This window comes from Salvia hispanica, chromosome 1 (assembly GCF_029641045.1).
Source record: "Salvia hispanica isolate PSC_SH4W2 chromosome 1, Shi_PSC_v1, whole genome shotgun sequence".
Taxonomy (NCBI): Eukaryota; Viridiplantae; Streptophyta; class Magnoliopsida; order Lamiales; family Lamiaceae; genus Salvia; species Salvia hispanica.
This window is the reverse complement of record NC_142692.1, coordinates 5,339,959-5,364,030: the sequence shown is the minus strand read 5'-3', so window position 1 is coordinate 5,364,030 and position 24,072 is coordinate 5,339,959. Positions and strand designations below refer to the sequence as shown.

Below are 24,072 nucleotides of genomic sequence, written 5' to 3'. Positions count from 1 at the left end.
AGAATAAAAAATCTATACAAATCAACATTGAAGCATAATAAATTTGAAACAAATCACATAATATAATTATATAATGTTTAAACATTAAATCATGAAGCAGGAAGATAAAAATCTATCACAATAAAAAATTAAACACAATAAATAATTACTCATCATTTTTAAAACTTCTTTATATAATACATTAACTTTAAATTATTAAAACCAATCTCATCATTCCTCTCAACCGTATCCTTTTAGTAGAGCCATCATCATGAATGATGAAGGCATCCATACGACTCTCCTCGTCTATCAAGGAAAGCTCTCCCTGAACAGAATCGTGATAATGAAAATTTTAGCAGAGCCTCGAAGCATAGCTTAGAAAGAATGACATTGCTGAAAAAAGAAACCGGAATAACTGAAAGCTTGTAAGCAAACCTTTATGGTTTCGCTTTTTACGCTTCATTTCTTTCCTACGGAGCTTGAGGTCATCCTTATCGTCATCCTCCTCTTTAATCTGCCAATCAACATAAATGAGCCATGAATATAAGAGTCAAAATTCTTATGAGTCCTAAGAGATGGTGTCTAAAAAATCTTAACTGACCTTTTTAAAGTTCCTCATTTGGTTAAGAGTAAGACTGAGATCCCTTCCGTTTGCTGTAACGAATGGATCTCTTGAAGCACCATCGACATCACCAATCTCCTTCACCAGTCCAGTATTTCACCATATCATTTCTGCATTGTTGAAAATGCCCATAAAACTATTATTTCAGTGAAATATTGCATAAGAATCAAAGGCTAAACAACATGGTCATTTCATATCAATTTAGACCGCATCAAAGCAGGGCTAAAATATCAGCTCGATTTGCTGCTGCTATTACCTGAATACACAAATGAATATTAGAAGCAAATAAGAGACAATGGCAATGAATAAAATAAATTAGAGTAATGATATCAAGTGTTCTAACACAAATATTGTACAATGTTAGAATCAAAATGAATCCTCCCACTCACTCCACTTAATAGTAAAACCTCCCACCCACTCACTTCACTTAATTAATAACCTTTATGTAATTTTATAATTTTTTAAATTAAATGGCAATCTTATAAAATTCTTCAAAACTACCCTTTTACATATTGTATAGATTAGTTATAATAAAGTGCAACTGAGTTGGTAAAACTTTTTTTTTTTCCTAATCAATAATTTACTCCCTCCGTCCGCGAATAGAAGTCTCATTCCATTTCGGCACAGGTTTTAAGAAATGTTAAGAAAAGTGGGTGGAAGAAAGTTAGTGGAATATGGGGTCCACTTGTATATATTAGTTTTAAATGATATGTGAGTGGAATGAGTTGGTGGAATGTGGGGTCTCTTTACCATTTATAGCAATAATGAACAGGGACTCCTATTCGCGGACGGACTAAAACGAAAAAACGGGACTCCTATTCGCGGACGGAGGGAGTATGATTAGAGTCATTTTATGAGTTAAAGAGCATCTCCAATGGAGATAGGCTAGCCACATGCTAGCCACTCTCCCTGCCACGTCATCAACACTAAAATTCCACCTGCCACATCATCATTTTAGAGCATCCACAATGGAGGCTAGCGGAGAGGCTAGCCGACCGTTGGCCTCTATTGCAGCAATTTAGGCTAGCCGATCGGCGAGCTCTAGCCGATTTGCGGGCGCTAGCCGACCGCTGGCCGACCCCGCTAGCCGCCATAGTAGGCTTAATTTCGGCTAGCCGATTGCACTTTTTTTAATGTATTTTTTATGCATTTTTTATTTATTTATTGCATTTTATAATGTATTCTTTTTTTGCATTTTTTTATTGTATTTTTTAATGTATTCTTTTTATGCAATTTTTTTTAATTATGTAATTTTTTTAAGGATGGACCTTTTTTAATTTATATAAATTTTTTGCATTTTTATTGCATTTTTTAATGTATTTTTTTAAATAAATTAATGAGGAGTAGAGTGCGGCGGAGGCTCGTGTGTGGAAGCTTGGTTTTTTTTTTAATTATGTAATTTTTTTTAATTAATGTACTTTTAAAAAAAATGAAATTAATGAATTTTCCCTCACGATGAAGCCGGTCGTCTCCAGACACATGCCGACATTCGCCAAGTTGATGCTCATATTCAACTCCAAAAGGATTTAATTGAAGAGTTGTGAGCACGGAAGACTGCAGGTCGATAGTTTTTTTCTTTATTATGTAATTTTTTTTAATGAATGTATTTTTTTAAAAATGAAATTAATGATTTTTCATGTGTATGTCTCGTAAATTTAATTCCGTAATTTATCATAAATTTAATTTCATAAATATAGTTGTTTTTGAATTATTTTTATTGCGGCTAGCCTGTGGCTAGCCTATTTGATTAAAATGATGATGTGGCAGGTGGATTTTTAGTGTTGATGACGTGGCAGGGGAGAGAGTGGCTAGCCTGTGGCTGGCCTAAAGTCATTGTGGGTGCTCTTAAGCAAATAGGCTAGCCTAAGGCTAGCCGCAATAAAAATAATTCAATTTACGGAATTAAATTTATGACAAATTAATTAAAATTTACGAGACATATACGGGAAAATTCATTAATTTCATTTAAATAAAAAAGTACATTGATTAAAAAAATTACATAATAAAAAAAATTATAGTGTTTCAAGACTAAAAAATAATAATAAAAATAAAAAATTGCGTTGGCCGATCGTCAGCCTACAATGGCGGCCAGCGCATCGGCGAGCGAATCGGCCAGCGCCTGGAAATCGACGTGCGCTCGCCTAATTTCTCGCCCTTTCGGCGCTCGCCGGTTGCAGTACTTCGGTTAGCCGATCGGCTAGCGCAGCGAATCGGCTAGCCGGTAAGCTAGCCGCTATTGAAGATGCTCTAAGAGCATCTCCAAAGGGAGAGGTAAATGGAGAGGTAAACTAATATAACTACTATATTTACCTTTTCTTCATGAAAAATCATTCTCCAAGGGGAGAGGTATTTGAGAAGGTATTATACCTTTTCCCATTTTGAAGAGGTATCTTTACCTCTCCATCAATGGAGAGATAAAATCATATAACCACCATATTTACCTTCTTTTCATAAAAAATCATTTTCCAAGGGATAAGGTATTTGAGAATGTATTACACTTTATGTTTTTTTAATGCTTTTGTACTAGTACTATTTTATTTTTTTTAAATGATATACCTTTCCATATACCTTTTATCCTTGGAGTTGATTGATTTTTAGAAAAGTATATTACACTTTTTGAGAAGGTATACCTTTTTATTTACCTTCTCCCCTTGAAATTGCTCTAATAGAAAACCTTCAAAGTTCAACCATTATTAATTGATTAAGACACAATTTCCCAATATTACTCTATCAGACGGTGCTTAGTTATATATTTGATGACTGTAGTTTTAAGAAACGTGGATGTAAAAAAATAGTGCAATATAAATTTTTATTTATATATTTTATTATTTTTTTAATGGAATGAATTTAGGGAATGTAAAATTAAAAATCATAGTAGTATTTACTAAATGGAACAAAATAACTCAATGAGTCATTTAATACTATAAATAACACGCATTTACGTAAGTATAACTTATTCTCTCAACAACGGGCATGCTATACAAATAATGCAATGGATGGCGGTCGGTGGTACGTATAAATATTTTATAAGTTGATTTACTGTGAGCACGCCATTTATTTATATCGAACTAATTTCAAAATCGAATTTATCATATATAGTTACTACAGTTTATAATTTTTTTTTAATTTTAAAGAAAATTTCTTAATTTTTTGGACCCAAGTATATTTTACAATTAACAACCCAAAAGATGATCTAATTTAAGTCTTTAATTACATAACTTGAATTTGCACGGTGCGTAAAAAGAATTATTCATGCAATATGCCAATAAAAAAATGATTCAAGGAATCTAATGACGGTGTAGATGTTAATTAATAATTAGTAGTAGTAGATTTTCAATTTCTGTTGTCGTGTTTGAATATTGAATAGACAGTGTGCGACCTCGAATGGATTAATATAATAGTACTACCTATTATAAATATCTATATAAAAAACTTGTGTTAAATGAGATGAACGGCCAAGTATGTACACCTATAATAGTATCGCACGGGTTAATTGCGGCTAATTACATTGCAAATTTGAATTACATAAATATCATTTTACATTTTATGCACGAGTTTTAATTTCAGTTTAAATTAAGGTTGAGCTGGAGATTATTTGTAAATTTCTGTCTTGACTAAATGAGACTAACTAATACAGTAATAACAAATGAACTGAAATGTGAAATTCAAGAAAGAAAATTTTAATCTGTCTTACGTAAAGAGAAATTGAATATAAGATAGATTAATTTAAAATGATAAATTGATGTTTCATTTAATAAGAAACTATCCAACATTTTGTCCATATTAATTAGGAATTCAGTAGTTCAGCACTTCAGCTCATTTTTTTATTTCACTGAAAGTATAACTCATGGGAAAATTTAAAAATAAAATACAATAAAAACAAGACTGAAAGTTGATCATACATTGTTATTCAAATGTCAAAGTAATCTGCAATACAGAAAATGGGATCAAGATTTGTGAATTTAGCAACAATATTTCACCAACCAATTATACAATAAAGTGGCCAAGAAGAACTCAATTTTATCGCTATTTCCCTGTACCTATTTCATATATGACTTGAGTGATGAAGAAAATACCAATGATCACCTGGTTATTATTTAAATCAAATATAGTGTAATAATCAATATAAATAGAGTATAAAGTATATATCAAGTAGTGGAGTATTAAATTTCCTATTGAAATGCCATGTCGGCATGTCCTAATTCCCCTCTTGCGGAAAAAAAACACTAAACGTGTCGATTAGTATGCGATTAGATGCCGGATTAGAGTTTAAAGCATCTTTTGCAGGCATTTCACAATAAATAAATAGTTTAGGTACGTATCACTACAACACAATTTAATTTCAATTTCCAAGCTACCACCCGTGGCAAGTTTTGACTTACTTATTTATGAAGTAGTATTAAACAATGTGAGGGTTCCAACACATGGGAACGTGCAAAACACAATTTATTTTCAAATTCCAAGTACAATTTATTTTTTCTAATTTGTTAAATATTTTGAGGGTTCGAACACGTGGAAATCGTAAAACAATAGAACCCTGAGCCACTTATACCTGACCTAAACCACAACTTTAATACCACTATATATAAGGATAGGAAAAGCTATTCAGCCGCATTATGTACAACCATAATCTGGTTCAATAAAGAAAAAATCGGTTTATATATAATTTCTGGTTTTCTATCAATTAAATTTACCTTTTTATCCTTTACTAATACTTTTGCACTTATTCTTTCTTCCCCTAAAATAGCGCCTAGTTTTCCCTCTCTCCCATTTCCTCCTACAAATGGCGCCTGTTTTTCCCCTTTTCCATTTCCTTTTCCTTAATTCCCGATAGAAGATAATAATGGCAACTATCCATATTCATTCCAATATTATAGTAGGATTCAGTTTGTAATCTTCTATTTTGAACTAGATAACATCATTTTGTTTAAAATCAGTTTTCTTATTTATACATATTTGTATGATTAATTTGCCCCTCTACAATTGTAAGGGAAAATTAAGAAGTAAAATATGCAATTGATTCATTTCTAAAAAATAACCACTATTATAAAAAAAAGATTCGTATCAAATTTTAGATGAAATATTGTTCATAGTATTTAAATGGCAATAAGTCTTTTCTATTACTTAAACTATCATAATCAAATGATGATACATAATTTTTTTACTTTTTCATTAGGTAAAATATTGTATTACACCATATAGTACATGTCACACCTCAACCCTTATGACTTATACACTTTCTATAAATAAATTCAATATTTTCAAAAGCACACGTATTATATAATTTCAGAAATCAACATTTATCAAGTACATATTTTAAAACATTCTAATAGTAGTGGGACCCTCTCACCACTCTAGATACTATACATTTATTTGCATGCGAAACTGATGAGGAAGAGAAGGTTGTCAAAACGTGCCAGCCGCCGACCCTTATAATAACTGTAACTCACATCAACCCACGAATCATTGATATCTTATTCCTGAAAAATATTAGTGGTTTATATGAGCCACAACTCAGTGCATATAAACCTTACCTTTAATTTCACACACAAATATCAAACTCATTCTTTCATCAAAATATATCACCGGAAGTAATAAATATCATAAACAATTTAATATTCATATGCATATGCCTCTCCATTCTTTTTGTTATTATGTGACAGATCAAGCCTGGTATCTGCCCGGGATTTCCATTGTATACGACCCGAAGGTCCCTTTTTATTATTTGACCTTTCCACGAAGGCCCCTCTTTGCTTTTTGACCTTTCCACGAAGGCCCCTCTTTGCTTTTTGACCTTTCCACGAAGGCCCCTCTTTGCATGTTGACCTTTCCACGAAGGTCCCTCTTTGATTTGACCTTTCCACGAAGGTCCCTCTTTGCATATATTCATTGACCCGTAGGTCCATTATCATTGAATATGACCCGTAAGTCTTTTTCCATTGTATATCAATCCAGAGCAAGACTGTCACATATCCTCTTTAATTCCATGGTTCAGATAATTCCAATACCATGCATCAATCATATCCATTGCACCAATTACATATCCATATATTTCATCAATAATAATTCCAATGCATATTCATTGCACAAATCACATATCCACATCATATTTCACCATCAATATCAAATAACACATAATTATATCATAGTCACATCATATAATCAAATTATTAACTTTATCTAACATCTAGCAAAGAAGCACATAAAATATGTAAAATTAAAAGTGTGATTTATACACACCTGCTTACGACGGAAAGGTTTAGACCATAGACTCAGATTCTTTATCCACTGCCATCGACCTTCTCTTCGGTTTCTCTCCTACTTTCGTTCCATTTTTTTTTATCCTCTTTTTTTTTTTTTTTTTATTACTTCCCCCCCTCTCATATTTCTTTCGAACACAGACTAGCTTTCTTTCCTTGAAAAAATTTCTATCCTCTTGGAGTATTGCCTACGACTTCTTTTTAAAAGAAAAAAATTACTATTAATTTTGATATTGAAAATTATGTATATCCACTCTAACCGACTTATGTTTCCAAATTCCAATGAGGTAAATTCTCTATTGTGATATGAAAAATACACGTGTACTATTACATGCCAAATTAGTATAAATATTTATATGTATAAAACCCCCAACTTTCAACTTATAATTTAGTGGTTGGAGTTATATTTTAACTAAAATAGCTAGCAAGTCTAGCTTTAGAACCATATTTATATTTCCTATCATTTCATTATTTTATTTGTTTAGTTCACGTATGTAAAAATCAATATACTAAAGTTCCATATATATATATATATATATATATACTAATTTATATAATAAAATAATATACACACATTCATTTTAATTATTTTTGTAAATCAAAACTATCCACATATTCGACTGTATTGAGTCGTCATAACAATAAGTATATTCTCTATGACGTACTTAATATCTCTGTAGTAAAGACAATTTAATATGCAATGACAATATAATATGATAATATGCAAAATAATGCATGTTTCGGGTTAGGGATGTCACAGTACATATTTACATAAGTATGTTTTTACTATTTTTCAAACATTCTATAATTATTAATATTTAACTATTAAATATCCAAAAATAGATATGTGAATATTATTTAATTATAATTTACTTTTAATGATGAGTATGTTTATAGTAAGGAAATATTAATTATTATATCTTCCTTAAGTATATATACAAGTGGTCAATTTTATGTTTATAAATTTTAAAATTACTTAATAATTAAATAGTTGGATACAAATGATTATTCACAATTTTTTTTACTATCATACATCCAATTAATTATGATTTGTGAATTTTAAGTAAACATGTATATATAGCTAGTACACAATGAAATCATTTAATAAAAATCAAATAGTCAGGAAATGTAACTAATAACTTAACTATATATAAATGTGGTTGATTTTATAATTTATAATTTTAAAAATTATTTAATAAAAAAATAATTAGATATAAATAGTAACTATTTTAAGTTTATTTTTTTTAACTAATACTATATAACTATATTTTTTCAACTATCATATATATCCAATCTAATTACCTTTTGTATTTTAAGTCAAGACGTCGAATATAAAAGAAAATAGAGTGAATTATTGTTGATTAGTGGATAATAATACTAACAAGTTAAGTACATATGCAAATCATGTTAATTTTATTATGTACATTTTTAAAAACTATTTAATAATAAAATAGTTGTACGAATGAGTAATGACTATTTGCAATTTAATTATTTTAAGACTATCATATGGAATACTATCTAATTTAATATGTTTCGCATTTTTTGGTTAATATGTCAAGTAAACAAGGATATTGAGTCAATCACCACCAACTAGTTGGATGATATACTAAAAGTTAATTATATATGTGGTTGATTTTATTTACAATGTCAATAGTTATTTAATAGTATCATAGTTGAGGGCAAATGACTATTCGCTCTTAATTTTTTTACTCTAATTCTCATATATTTTCTTTAATTATGTTTTGCGTTTTTAACCTAATATACAAATATTTAAAATAAAAATTTATATTTTTCTAAATTGTTACAGAATTATTAATTTATTTTAAGTTAATTGGATTAAATTGATTTTTATTGTTGTTAAGATAGATCAATCGAATCACAAATCAAAATATTCTATAATTTTACTATATTTCAGATTAAATGAATTCAAGATTAATACAAGTTAAATTGAATCTAAAGTCCAACTTACTTATTCAATTAAATTTAAGTCATGTTGAATTTAGAATTAAACACAATAGATCAAATATTCAATTATAGTAGTTCAATTCAAATTAAATATGAAATTTTGTCATTAGTCTTAATTGAGATATAATGTTACAAATATATAGTTCAATTAGTAAATTGTTCTCATCCGACTATTTGGTTAGTACGACAAATACTAACATAAATCTTGATTGAAATCTAATGTTGCAAAAAAGATACATCAATTAGTGATTTGATTAGATGATATAATAGTTTCTTAATGTGCTTGATATCTAATAATGGTAGTTTATTATCATCCAACCTTTTGACTTATTATAGAAATCCAACCGATATTATTATTTATTTACATAAATTTTTTAGTTTACTTCAGATCTAATATAAAAATAAATAAATAAATCAAGCAGTAAATTTTCTTATCGAGAAATACTAATGACTTAGTCTTGATTGAGATCTAATATTGCAAAATAGAAAAATCAAATTAGTTATTTATTTTCATCCAACATTTTAATTTATTAGAGAAATCTTAATGATATTATTGTTTAATTAAATTATTTTTATTATACTTAAGATATAATAATAAGTTATTTATTCTCATCCAACCTTTTGATCTGTTATAAAAATTATAATGACATTAGTATTTAATCAAATGATTTTTTATAAAGTGCTCAAAATCTAATACTATTACAATCTAAATAAATCAATTAATAATTTGCTCTCACTATCCTTTTTATTTGCTATCAATACATATATTAATAATTTTTTATCATCCTGCTCATTTAATCAATGAGTTATTCACGAAATTTGAAGAACAAATAAAATAATTAGAATATCAACTACAATTACTCCTAAAATGAACATAGGCAATAAGATCTCATTTTTTTAGGGGATAACAATGACACACTATTGCAAATTAACGTGTATTTAATCAAAAGCAATGCATTCATGTAGTAAGTTTCTCCATTAAAAAGCAGTAGTAATATTGTGGTTAACAATAAGATTTGTGCATTAAATTTTTATTGGAAGTGTAAAGTGTACAATTAATGCGTAATTTGAATTCAAATTCAAAAAAGCAAGAAGAGAGAGATTCTGGTTAAAAAAACGAAATTGGGTTGAAGGCTAATAGAGTCTTTTTCTATTGATCCACTAACTATCATTAATATTTTAATATATAATTAATATTAAAATTTACCAAAATATTCTTGTATGGTCGTACATAATGTGGTTGTTTAGCATCACTCTTAAACATAAAATTGGGCATAAGAAACTAACAAATCTTTGTAAAAACAAAAATTAAATAGCACGTGTGACAAGAATATTATATTTAAGACTTTAACTCATTCAAGTATAAGAATTTAGTACACCAAAATTGATGAGAAATAAAAAGAATATAAAAAACAAAATGAAAAGAATATCCTAAGGCAATATATTCCCTTTTAAGGATAATTATTGTCCGAATCTATACTAGTCGAGTCAAAGGTGTTGGCATAATTATCGCCAACATACGTATTAAATAATTTATATTTAGTGGCACATTCACATTTTAAAAAAAAAATGTCTAGTATTTTATATTTATGTTAATGAAGATGTTCTCTTATAAGCTTATATCCAATGGTCAATGTTTGAAAACGTGGGAATCAGTGGAATGGTTTGTTTCAATTTTTCTGCGTAAACTGTTTAAAAAAAAATAAGAAATACTATTCTCATTGTCTTAGTCTTGAGAGATTAATCACAATTAAATTTCTATTTAATCAGCAATTCAAAATTAAAAAATCCTATTCACATTGATTTGGTGTGGAGGAAAAAATATATTTAGTTAAATAGGCTGAAGTTGGTTCTCAAACTTTCTTTTTTCACGATGGATAGAGGTGCATCCATAAATTTTGGATTGTCGTGTGATAAATATTGAATAATTAAGCGATTTAAAATTCAATTTATCCATTTTTTGCTATTAACTCAATTATATTTAAAATTTTTCATTAGAAACTTCATTGCATGGAAAAAAAAACGCACTAATGTTATTGGATAGCTTCCACCCTTTGAAATACAATTATTTGATTTATATAAAATGGAGAATTTACTAGCTTTTGCAATGTATACTATTTTTATCAAAAAAATAATCTTTTAGTTTATTAGGCTATAAATTAATTATTTCAAAAAATAAATGCATCATATTTTCATTATAATCATAATCTTGGCTTGATCACTACCACTACATGTTCCTATTGTTTTCTATTTTGGGTGCTTCGACGACGTTTTGGCATCGTTGTGCTTGTTTGTAGTTTCATTGTTGTTGCTATTTTTTTGTTTTTACGATCGATAAAAACTCTGATTTTTTTTATTTTTATTTTTGTTGATGTGTGTTGCTTAAACTTTTGCTTGACAATTTTGGGCTCACGCATTTGTTTTTATAAATTCAACCACACTTTTATTCTAAATGCATATCGCACAATTCGAACACAAAATATGGCATTTATTCAATTTTCTGCAATAAAAAGAGAAAAATGTAGAAACAAACATATAAAAATGAATATCGCGCAATCAAGGTTATCGGAATTTGCAATCTGCAAACAGAATTTCCAAATTAACTAACTATAGTATATGGATATGATATAGATTCTTTATTCTTTTAGTATATAGTTTTTTCCCTATAGTAAAGTTGAAATCACCAATCAATAAGATGATGTAAGGAGACGATCAAGTTGGTCTAGCCCATAATCTTCGGAAGATGTCAGTGTTGAATGTGGTTAATGGTAAATGTATATTTAATTTTTTAATTTTTGGTTACTACGTTTAAAATTAAATAAAGCTCTTGATTATTGATAACATTGCACCTCGCCCGTTAATTTACAAATAATATGGGTAGGTATTGATTAAATAAATTACAAAAATTAATCAAAGGAATTAATTAAATGTTAGTAGAATGATCGAATCTAACATAATCGGAAATTATATTTAATAAGTTTATCACAAGTTTGTGAATGCCTTTAGTAAAAAAACATTCACACGTCCAATATTTAATAAATTTATAATTAATCATTCATTTTGCTAAAACAATTTAATTTCTTTCTTTATGCTTTTTATCTCGAGATTCTGTTTGTCTGATCGCTTTACGGTAAGTTTCATATATATATGTTAGTACTACTTAACTAAGGAATTATATTATTATTATATATCTTGGTGAGGCCAACATTAAACTGCGAAAATTTATTTAAGTGGAATGAAAATGACAGAGTTAATTAGTCATATGATAATGATGAAGATTAATTAATATTATTTGTTTAGTGATGCGATTCAAAGTACGTCTAGATGAACTGTCTTTGGAAAAGCTACAACCTAGTACCTCAATTGCAACTTATATTAATATAGTAGTACTTGATTTAATTGTTAATTTTCCTTGGCTCGAGAATTAAACTTTCCATTAACAGTCACAAATAGTCGGTTCTTCAATCTCGACACTTTCCCTTTCCAACAAAAGTCATTCTCATATCATATGCAATATTAGAGGTTAATGTTTATGCATTACATTAGCTAGTAGTACTAATTTACTAGTCTTAGACACTATAAAGATGAAATCAAAGTAAAATGTTCAAAAATCACCAGTCTTAGCCCTAGGTTCTTTGTTCTTGCCCTCAGTGTTGGTATATTATTTTTGTAAATATATGTGAATTACTTAAAAAACAATAATGATAATTAAAAATCATATGGTTATTCAAACTATAGATAACAATTATATATATCAAGATTCAAGTCATATAATCTTAATAACAAGAAACACTATAAAATCCCTTGTCTAATAACAGAATCCAATTCCCCGGAGGTGAGGATGAGCTTTGTGTATTTTATGGGGGGAACCTGAAACAGTGTATCATATTATTTTTTGTTGCAGGTTTTCTAGTAGCTTGTGGTATTTCGAATGCAACTGCTGGAACCTTGCTTTTTTATCTCCCCAAAGATCCGATGGCTTGCTTCCTTACATGGATGGATGCACCTTTCACGAGATTTGATTTTAATTTGGAGTTCCTTATTCTATGTGATCTCATGGTCTATTTGGTGGCCCAGAAATAAAGTTATGGAGTATTTCAAAAAATGGAACCAAACTGGGAAACTGAGAAGAGACTTATTATTTGGAGGCCTGGAGCATGGACTAAAGGGTCGTGCCCGAAATTTCCTTTCTCACCAGGCCACATGTGTGAGGACCTACTTAAAGCTAGAAGATGGACGTAGCATAATCATAGAAGCAACTCTAATAAACATAAAGGTGCAATGTAGCTCGCCCTGCTTCTTAGTCAGTTTTTGTTTGGTAGCTTTGGTTGATGTTTGTTTAGTTTTTATTTTCGTGGTTCTGTTTGGAGGGTGCTTTTCCTTTGCTTAGCTTGCTTTTTTGGTTTGAGGTATTTTGCTTGTTTTTTTTTTTTTGGACTAGTTTTTTGATACTGAACTGTGGCTCCTTTGCTTACCAATTTCTAAGCGGTTTGAGCCTTTTCTCTCTCGTAAAAAAATATAAACTGTGAAATTCTATTTTTGGTAATACATTATTACTGCCCTATCTAAAGATACAGATTTTTCATTATTGGTATATGCTGCTGGATCATTTAAACTGAATAATTAATATCGAATAATGTTTTGCACTGTGTAGAGTTTGTGATCTCAAAATATATATAATGTGAAAATAGGTTACCAATAATAGAAAGAGAAAAACGGCTGTAACATGGTAGTCAACAAATGAACTGGATTCTGTTGTTTCTGCACTACAAATTAATCCAACATAAAAAATATCTCAATTTGCCAACTTTCTAAGCCCAATCAAATTACATCTCCAGATGACGTATTCTAATTTAAATATTCCTCCATGTGATATACCTTTAGTGCTAAACTAATTACATTTGTACTATATAATAAAATACTCGATACATATGACCTAACGTAACATGTCCACGCCCATCCATATCCATATTGAGTTTGTTCCATGTCATCAAATTACTCCTATAAGATTTCGTAACAGGGGCGGAGTCAGAAATTTGTATGAAAATAACACATTTACATGTGAGAAAATATTAAGAATTTGAGGAGCGACATTTAGTGAGACAGAAATTAAAAGAAATACAAGATAAAATATAGTAGTACAATATATACATGAATATGAAAATATGAGGTGGGGCAATTGCCTCACTTACGAAGAGTGTAGACTCGCCACTGTTTAGTAGTAGTACTATATTAATTTTTTCTTCTTGATGGAAATTTGAGAAAATGAGAAATTCATTTTTAATCGTTATAAGTGAGTATTTGAAATTATGATTTTCGCCAAAAAAAAGATGTTTTTTTAGATTTCTTGAGTTTTTTTTTTTTTTTTTTTTTGTAGTGGGGTGCAATGGCCGCCATGAAGGCGAAGCATGGGCAACCGAGAGAGAGACGAGCGAAGCCGTGTATTTGGATGATTATTCGAATTTCATAAATCAAAACGATATTGTTCTGTATACGTTTGTATCACATCATCTAAACTGATACAAACTAATCTATTTTAGATTTTTCTATTTTATTAAAATTAGTACATGTAAACAACGAAAAATCATGCTCATAGTTTTATAGTACTTGAAATTGAGACCACGGCTCGTTTTAAGGATTTTTCTATAGTGTAAAACGATCTCATACAAGGCTCTAATTAAATATTTGACTTGTAAGCAAAAACTTATCTTAGGGGAGGAGGCTTCCCTCTTGATTGCTCGGGCTAAATTCAAATGTGATGTGATCACAATTTATGTAATTATATATATATATATATAAAAGATGCATAAAAACATGACGCAAACTCCTTTAACCGTTCTTTTGTGCTAAAAATATGATAATTAATCAAAGACAGATGGTATTTGATGCTAAATAAATTGTCCTTTAGCTCTAATTAAGTGGGGTGACCTAAATTATGCTTAAGCTTGCTGATGAAGAAGCTTTTGTATTTGGACTTTGCTTAATTAATTAAGGAACTAAAAAAGCATGCTCGTTTAGAGTCGCCAAGGGTTAAATCTGGTTTAATTAAATTGTTTTATTTCATGAGTGTTGATTTAGAGACATAATGTCTCCAAGCCATAATACTCTTATGTCACTTTACCATAAACTAAATTATTATATGGACTAATATACCCTTATTTTAAATTATAAAAAGAAAGATAATTTATTTATTATATCTTTTATCTAAGTAATCAATCAAATTCATATCAAAAATCAACTCATCAAATTACATTCTTTTATCAAATATACTAAATCATCTAAATATACTAAATCAAAACTAACGAGATTAAACAATTGCATAAATCTCAAATATATTAATTTCTCACTCCATAAATCATAAAAATGACTACATGCATATACATACTTAATTTTTTAGTATTATCATCCAACAAAATAGTAATAATCATTTGAATTAAATTATTTCATTAGTACTATTAAATAATTGCTAAAAATTTTAGGTCATAAAAATGACTACATGTATATACACTTAATTTTTAATTGTTATCATCAAACGAAATAGCAATAATTATTCGTATCAAATTATTTTCTTGGTGGTATTAAATAATTATTACAGTAAAATTCTAAGTCGTAAAAATGACTACATAAACATACATACTTAATTTCTTAGTCTTATTATCCAACGGTATAGTAATAGTCATTCGCACCAAATTATATTATTAGTATTAAATAATTATTAATATTCTAAGTCTTAAAAATGACGACATGCACATACATACTTAATTTCTCCGTGTTATCGTCCAACAGAATAGTTATAGTCATTCACATTAAATTATTTTATTAATACTTTATTAAATAATTATTTTTTTAAGAAAGTATTAAATAATTATTAAAATTCTAAGTTATAAAAACGACTACTATGTGCATACACTTCATTTTTAATTGTTATAATCTAACGAAATAATAATAGTTATTCGCATCAAATTATTTTATTAGTTGTACTATAAAATAACTATTAAAATTCTTAGTCATATAAATGACTACATGCATGTACATACTTAATTTCTTAGTGTTATCGTCCAACGAAATAGTAATAGTCATTCACATCTAATTATTTTATTAGTGCTAAATAATTATTAAAATTCTAAGTCATAAAAATGACTATATGCATATACATACTTAATTGCTTAGCGTTATTGCCCAATGTAATAGTAATAATCATTCGCATCTAATTATTTTATTAGTATTAAATAATTTTTAAAATTCAAAGTCATAAAAATGAGTACATGTGTATATATACTTAATTTCTAATTGTTATCATCTAACGAAATAGTAATAATTATTCGCATCAAATTATTTTATTTGTAGTATTAAATAATTATTAAAATCTAAGTCATAAAAATGACTAAATGCACATACATACTTAATTTCTTAGTGTTATCATCCAATGGAATAGTTATAATCATTCACATCAAATTATTTTATTAGTATTAAATAATTATTAAAATTCTTAGTCATAAAAATGAATACATGCATTTATATACTTATTTTCTTGTTATCGTCAAACGAAATAGTATAATCATTCACATCAAATTATTTTTTTATTAGATAATATTTAAAATTCTAAATTGTAAAATACTAGTAGTATACCTATGTTATATATTGTGCTTGTTATCATCTAATGAAAGAATAATAGTCATTGGCATCAAATTGTATTTTTAGTAATTATTAAAATTCAAACACATAAAAACGACTATATGTGTATATTTACTTAAATTTTTAGTGTTATTATCCAATGAAATAGTAGTATTCATTCGCATCCAATTATTTTGTTCTTAAATAATCGTTAAAGTTCTAAATTGTAAAAGACTAGTTTATGTACGTGAATATGTATATCTATATATATTTAATTGTTATCATTTGACGAAATAGTAATATTCATTGATATCTATATATATTTAATTGTTATAATTCGACGAAATAGTATTAGTCATTCTCATCAAATTATTTTAATAATATTAAATTATTATTATAATTTCGAATCATAAATATGACTATATAAATATAGTAATAGTCATTCACATCCAATAGAAGGAAGAGTTGTGAATAAAAAATGAAATTTCTTTGTTGTTAAACATGACTATTAATTTTCTAATAGTAAAAAAAAAAAATTATTTTGACACCATGCAAGAATTTAATTTCGGTATACAAATTTAAATCGTTGTTCCCTAACATTTTGTCCATTAATGAAATTATAAAATAAAAGATGTATAAATTTCAAATCTTAATTTTGATGTTCTAAGAACTCATGCAATTAAATTGATTTATTACTTTTATAAATATAAATTCTAGATTTAATAATGTTTTGTAAAAATAAAATTAAGATTGAGTATTAAATCTATTAAATACGTATAAGTTTAGAATTTAAAAAATATTGTATAAAGTATTATTTAAATAAAGGTTAATTCATTATATTAAATTAAATTTAAATAAAGTAATATTACGTGAAGTTAGAAAGAATAATTCAAAAGCATATTGATGTAATGAATTTAAATAAACTAATAATATTAAGTTTGGAAATTTATGAGAGATTGGAGAGAAGATTTGAGTATATATTTGCTTAAATCAAGCCACTCATAAATATACATACAATTTTCCTAAACAAGTAATTTTTAAATACAAATAAATATTTCATATGCATAAGAGTAGTATGGTATATGTACAAAACATTAATTTAAATAAAAATCTAAAATAATCTAAAATAACTATTTTAACCTTATTAAAACATTATGGCTTGGAGACATTATGTCTCTAAAACATTTTCCCTATTTCATATGCTAATGGAATGTGGATAGGACCACATTTCTATTAATTTCAGTGATGGTCCTTCTCATCAATATACACTGCACAAAATTTAATATTTAGTTTATGTTGTGTGGCCTTGTTTTAATTATTTATTATTTTGATTTTTGTTTGAACCTCAAAAGTTATAGTTGGACTTATTTGATTATCCACTGATTTTAGTAATGTATGAAGTTTTATGACATATTCTGTCTCTTTTATTTATGTTTAATATATGCGAATTCCTGAATGAGTTTTAGTCATTTAGATAACTATTATAGAATGTGATGAGTTAATAGATACATCTTGAGTTAAATATTGGGTAATTTAATGTGATGTAAAAAATAAATTTATAAATTAAATCTTGTAGAACAGTTAATTTTCATAAATTCTAATATAAGTCATGACGTACATGTTTTTTATAAGATAAAAATGCCTCTAATCGCAAGAAACGGTGGTATGAGGATCACTTAAAGCAAAAGTTAAATCACTCAACAACATACGAAATACAAGCCATCAATGCCAACAATGTACACAAACAAGAGCAAGCCAAGCAGCAGCAACAACAACAAATGATACTCTATCAGTTAACGTGCCCTACTCGTTATACCCTTGAGTCCGATCACTCTCTAACATTGTTCAAGTTTCCAATAATTTGTCCTAGTAGAAAAGGAAACACTATCAACAAACTATGCACTTAGGTTTGACACCTTGAATCGTCACTATATTTCGTATATCCCAAAGTGACCATAAGATAACAGAGAACAAGAATAACTAAATTTTCATATCAAACCTTCCGAAAGGAGCTCCAGACCAAGAAATAAGACATACCACTAGTTGTTTGTTTAAGATAAGAATATAATCCATCGGTTACATCAATAGTACCAAAAACTTGAGGAGATCTTAGCTAGCTGAAGAAAATGTGGTTTATGGGCTCATTCCTTCTTAGGAAAAGTACACCACTCACATTTAATATCACTAACTCATACTCTAAAGAATCTCTTTTCAATATTGGGTCATTCATGAAGAAAAAATTATAAATCAAACAAACCACATTTCTATCTCTTTAGTTCACCCTTTTTGTTATTAAGATGCATAGTAACATCAAATTTATGCTTTTAGCAAAACACTTACGTGATATGTCACAAAGTGCAATGGCTAATTGTAGACGATGATGTCGAGATATAATATTTGTGTGTTTGATATTGACTAAAACTGTAGAGAAAATGGTAGTAATTTACTTGGTGTCAGCATACGTATGTCTCGTTGCCTACTTTAAATTTCGTTTTCTTGACTAAAGAAACATTGACATTTATGGCAACTATTTTCATTCACTAAAATCTCAATGTCTATTTTCTATTTATATGAATAATAGAGTATCAAATAGTATATGCTAATTTTATATTTTCTTTAGATTTATGGAAATCCGAAGCTGCCCATATCCAAATATATAAACATTATTATGGTATTTGGATCGATAATAATTATTCGATACATGGACAGATATAATAATCAATTTTTATTATAATTTACAACAAAATATTAAATATCCCTATATATAGAGGGTAACTTTTTTTTCACTTTCCATCCATCATCTTTCAATTACATTCAATTAACCAAAATTTTCCTAATCTGTGTCACGAAAAAAAAGTGATTGCAATACATATAAGTCACAATCTCAAAGTGAATTTGTGTCCCAAAAGAATAAAATGACGATAATCACTATTAAAAGTAGTAGTAATTGTTTTTAATAAAAGTAATTGCGTCAAATTAAGTTATTTTATTTATTTATTTCTTGATTTTTTTAGTTAATTAGTTTCAATTATCTAAATGAGACCATACTCAAAAAATGACGCTAATTGTTATTAAAATTGATAATTGCAAATACGATATGATTGATATTTTTAATAAAAATAATTATGTTTTTTATATTCTAGTTTTTTTTTAATTTTTTTTAACTAATTGTTAGTGTCAAATCCCATTGGTTTATTGATACGGAATTAGATTCGTGCTCATTTTTATTGTCACCGTCATGCTTAAATCTTATCAAGATATAAAATCGGGTGATCATAATCTTATTACAACAATTTTTGATGCAATCTACGAATATCTTAGTGTATTAATTCTATATTCTCTCCAATAATTGGTGAAACTAACACAATGTCTAAGTAGGTTCCAATTCATGAAGAGACAGTGTTTGATGTAAACATAGAATTAAATGGACTACACACACTAAATCATAGCGTCTCAGATGATCCAACCTAATTATCCCTTAGACAACGACATTAACCGTCACACATCATAAAAACTCCCAAGTTCAAGAATCAAGTTAGGAAATTTAGATGAAAAAGACATTGGATATTTCCAACTCATGCTCATGTCTTAATTAAAAAAAAATCTAAAACTATTAAAAATTCTTGGCATTATCAAGAATGTGATCTAGATTCGTAATTGATATTGTAAGTTGAACATGTAATTACATACCAGAAGAAATATTTGCTTGCCGTGAAATTCGCTTCATTGATTTGATTGAAGTTTGCAAGTGAATCCACTACTTTTGATATATATGTCTATGTTAATATGATACATAAACAATTTTTGCTACAACCCTTCCATATAGAAATCAAAGAAATCCATATTGAATTAAGAGTATTGTTTTACAATTAATAGAGATAGATATTAATTGCTCCATAAATTTTGTATCCATGAGCTTGTATTTTCTTAATTATGTGCCTTAAGTTAATTATGATCCAATTTTAATTAATTAAAGTCGAGTATCACAATCAATATATCTTTGGGCATAAAGGAATATATGAACTAGAAATTACAAATGGACTAATTAAATAATAGTAACTAATTAAATAATCGATATAATATAGTATCTATGACAAGTCATGCCAGCCACAGGCACACTCTATAGGACTTAAATCCACAAAAGAAATACTAGAAAATTGAACAAGTTGTGAACTTAGAACATAAAATCAAGAAAAGTGTATTTTGATGAATAAATTTCCATGTTACCAGGACAATATATAGTACTAGAAGAACAAATATATTATGCTGGTCACATATATGCTGTTTTTAGCTTTTGCTAATTTGTACATCACCAAGGTGTGTACACACTCAGCATTACTATACATGGAATTAAATTGACTACAAATTCAATAAGATGTAGTAGACATAGGGTAGGTCACAGTCATATTTTGATGTCTACTCACATGGATTCTATATAATGGAAAGTGAGAGCATCACACATAAAAAAGTTTCTTTTGTGAAATTTCTAATCCAATAGTAAAAATAATAATTAAAAAGATGAAAAAGGCAATTAGCTAGCATAGTACTATTGTAAATTATAATATATGTATATATAGAGAGTTGGGGGGTTAATTTTTCATAGGCTACATATAGCCGACAAACCAAAAAGGGTTAGTGGGGGATGATTTCATCAATCGTGGGAAAGCTTTTTGTGATGCAATTGGATTTTCTAATCTTATATTAGTGTGTCTAGTATTCTCCATCTCATTTCCATAAAACTAAAAATATTTGAAATGTCTTCGAATAAGAAAAGAGAAATAAGAGAAAATTAATTAAAATATCATTGTGCAGTGAGATTCATATTATTATACTAATATTTAGTGAGTTGTATTAATGGATACAATCCATAATAATGTTAATATAGTAACATGTAAATAAATTGATATATACGGATAATGAGTTAGAGAAAACTTTCATTAAATGGAAATACTCATATTTTTATGGGAATGACAAAAATAGAAAGTGCACATATTATGGACGAATGAAGTATATTAAATCCATCTATAATTAATAATTTGAATTTTCAGTTTTAGATCATCCACAAAAATTAGTTATTTTATATTTGTAGTAAATTTATCTATATAATGAATTCAATCATTTTTTTTTGTTTTTATCTGTCTTATTTTATTGTTTTTCATTGAAACTCGTGTCGTCCATGGTTTTGAATATTGATAACAGACAAATTTAGTATTTCATTTTTAGATATTTTTATTATTACATATTTTAAACAATAAATAGTTTTACACTAATTTATCATGTTTTTAATGATCCTAATTTCCACACCGGTAATTACTAATACTACACTTACTATAATGGTTAAACTTATGTATTTATTGATAACTTTCATGGTTTATGTGCAAAATCAAAATACAATATAAGTTCATATATTTATGCGCCAATCTTCAAACGCAAATCCAAACATCACAACATAACACATAATTATATGTATAATGAATATTTGAGTTACTATATACTCCAATTATCAATTTGTCATCTCATTTTATATTCGAAGTTTTAAAATGAAATTCTTAAGTAGTGTGGACTCCACGAGTCCATTTTAACCTTATGAGCAACACGCTTCTGTGAAGTGACATAGTTGCCCTCGCATTTATTAATTTAAAAATTATATATACTGAAATCAAATCAACCGTGTACAAAAAATTTATCAGACAAGCATATTAGAGCATGCGCATCGCTGACTTGATGCTGGCTCGGTCTCGTCTCGACGAGACGAGCCAGCATCGAGACAGCGTTGCGACACTCGTCTCGTTTCGACGAGATGAGATATCTCGTCACGCGACGCGTGCCGGCGAGGCCGGCCTCGAGCTGGAGAGACTACGCGCACGCCACACGTGGCGCGCGCTGGAGGGTGGCGTGACGCCCACTCGCCGGCCCGCGAGTGGGCGTCGGTATTTCGACGTAATAAAATTTTTTTTTTATAAATTCGAATTTAATAAAAAAAATTTGGCCTCAAATGGTCAAATTTTTAATTTTTTTTTTCTTTTATTATTTTATAAATATACTCCTTCTCCATTCACCATTTTACACACAAACACTACTCTCATTTCTCTTCCATTCACTACACTCATCTATTCTTTTCTCTCAAATTATTGAAAAAATGTCCGGCGATGGAAACTCCAGTGGCGACGGCTCCGGCAGGCGACGCTCCGACGGGTTCGACTTGAACTTGTTCGACGATTGGGCGAGCATGTACAACTATTTGGGTACTCCCGGTTCGTCGCCGGGCACCCAAGACTCGACCACCCCGCCGGCGTACCAAACACCACATTTTGATGTGGATGCATACTATCGTCCCTCCCCCACCCCCTCGAGGTACGAGCAATCGCCTGGATTATCCCAAATTCTGGAGAATTTTTTGGCGCCTGAAAGCAGATTGCCCGACTGGCCAATAGGTGGAGACTCCGGCTCCGGCAGGGTCGGCCTCAGGCTCAGCGTCAATGCCGAGGAGGAAGAGGTTGTGGGAGACGGCACTCGTCATCCATACAGCCAAAATGAGACGTTGGCTCTGTACGACGCTTGGATTAGCGTCTCGTACGATCCTATCGTTGGGAATCAACAAACCAACAAGTGTTTTTGGAAAAAAAGTCACCGAACTTTACAATGCACGAAGGCCGAAGAACACCTTCGCCCGCAACATGCTCCGCAGTCATTGGGACCGATGCGACAAAGATGTCAAAAATATTTGCGCGATATACAGGGCAGAAGAGGCAAATTATCAGAGCGGAGCCAGTGGAGCCCACATTCTGAGAGCGGCGTTGCGGGTCTTCAAAGACGACGTCGGTAAAGATTTCAAGTTTGTCGATGTTTGGTCGCAAGTCCACCACCTTGAAAGGTGGGCTGGCGGTGTCGAGTCGGGCTCGAAGCGTACGAAGCGCACGGCGTGTGGCCACTACTCGTCTAGTGATGGCGGAGAAGGCAACACCTCACGTGAGGGCACGCCAACCGATGATTGCAAGGGGGTCTTCTTCCGGTTCACGGCGTCGGCCAATAGGGATCAAGGCGGCGAAGGCGGCCGGAGCGAGGGGGAGAGGGAGAGGAAGGGGGGGGGCGCGGCGAATCAAGCCAGGCGGGCTCCGGCACGGCCCCGGGCTCGAACACCCTACTGTCTATGTACCTGGTCGCCACGATGGCTGACCTTTCAAAAATGACTCCTGCCCAAGTTTCAGCCCATAATATGGCCGGAATTGAGTTTATGCAAGCTAAACTTAGTATAGGGAATCAACCTAACTTGGGTGCACCGCCGACTTCGGGGGATGATGATTCGCCGGCGGAGTAGTTTTTATAGTTTAATTTAGAGTATTTTAATTATGTATTTTTATATTTTTTAGGATTTTAAATTATGTATTGTTTTTATTTTTTTAGGTTTTTAAATTGTAATTTTATTTTATTTAATGAAGTGTGTTTTTATTAAAAGAATTTGTTAGAATTAAAAATAAAAAATGAAATTGAATGAATAGTTAAGACTTAAGAGATGGTTAAGAGATGGAGGGATGCAAGTGCTGTCTCTTAGTTAAGAGATGAGACGATTAAGAGACGGATAAGAGACAGCGTTGCGGATGGCCTTACAATCTCTATTTCGACACAAATTAA

The 24,072-nt window shown here is 29.4% G+C and overlaps 1 long non-coding RNA gene across 1 annotated transcript; it reads right to left on the bottom strand.

Moving 5' to 3' along the window:
• Window positions 1-5,859: 5,859 nt before the first annotated feature.
• LOC148933144 (uncharacterized) lies at window positions 5,860-7,073 on the bottom strand. The gene is made up of 2 exons (XR_016128907.1): window positions 6,842-7,073; window positions 5,860-6,081 (listed from the first exon to the last, which is right to left on the bottom strand). It is a non-coding gene; the product is annotated as an uncharacterized LOC148933144 (long non-coding RNA).
• Between the last annotated feature and the right edge of the window lie 16,999 nt (window positions 7,074-24,072).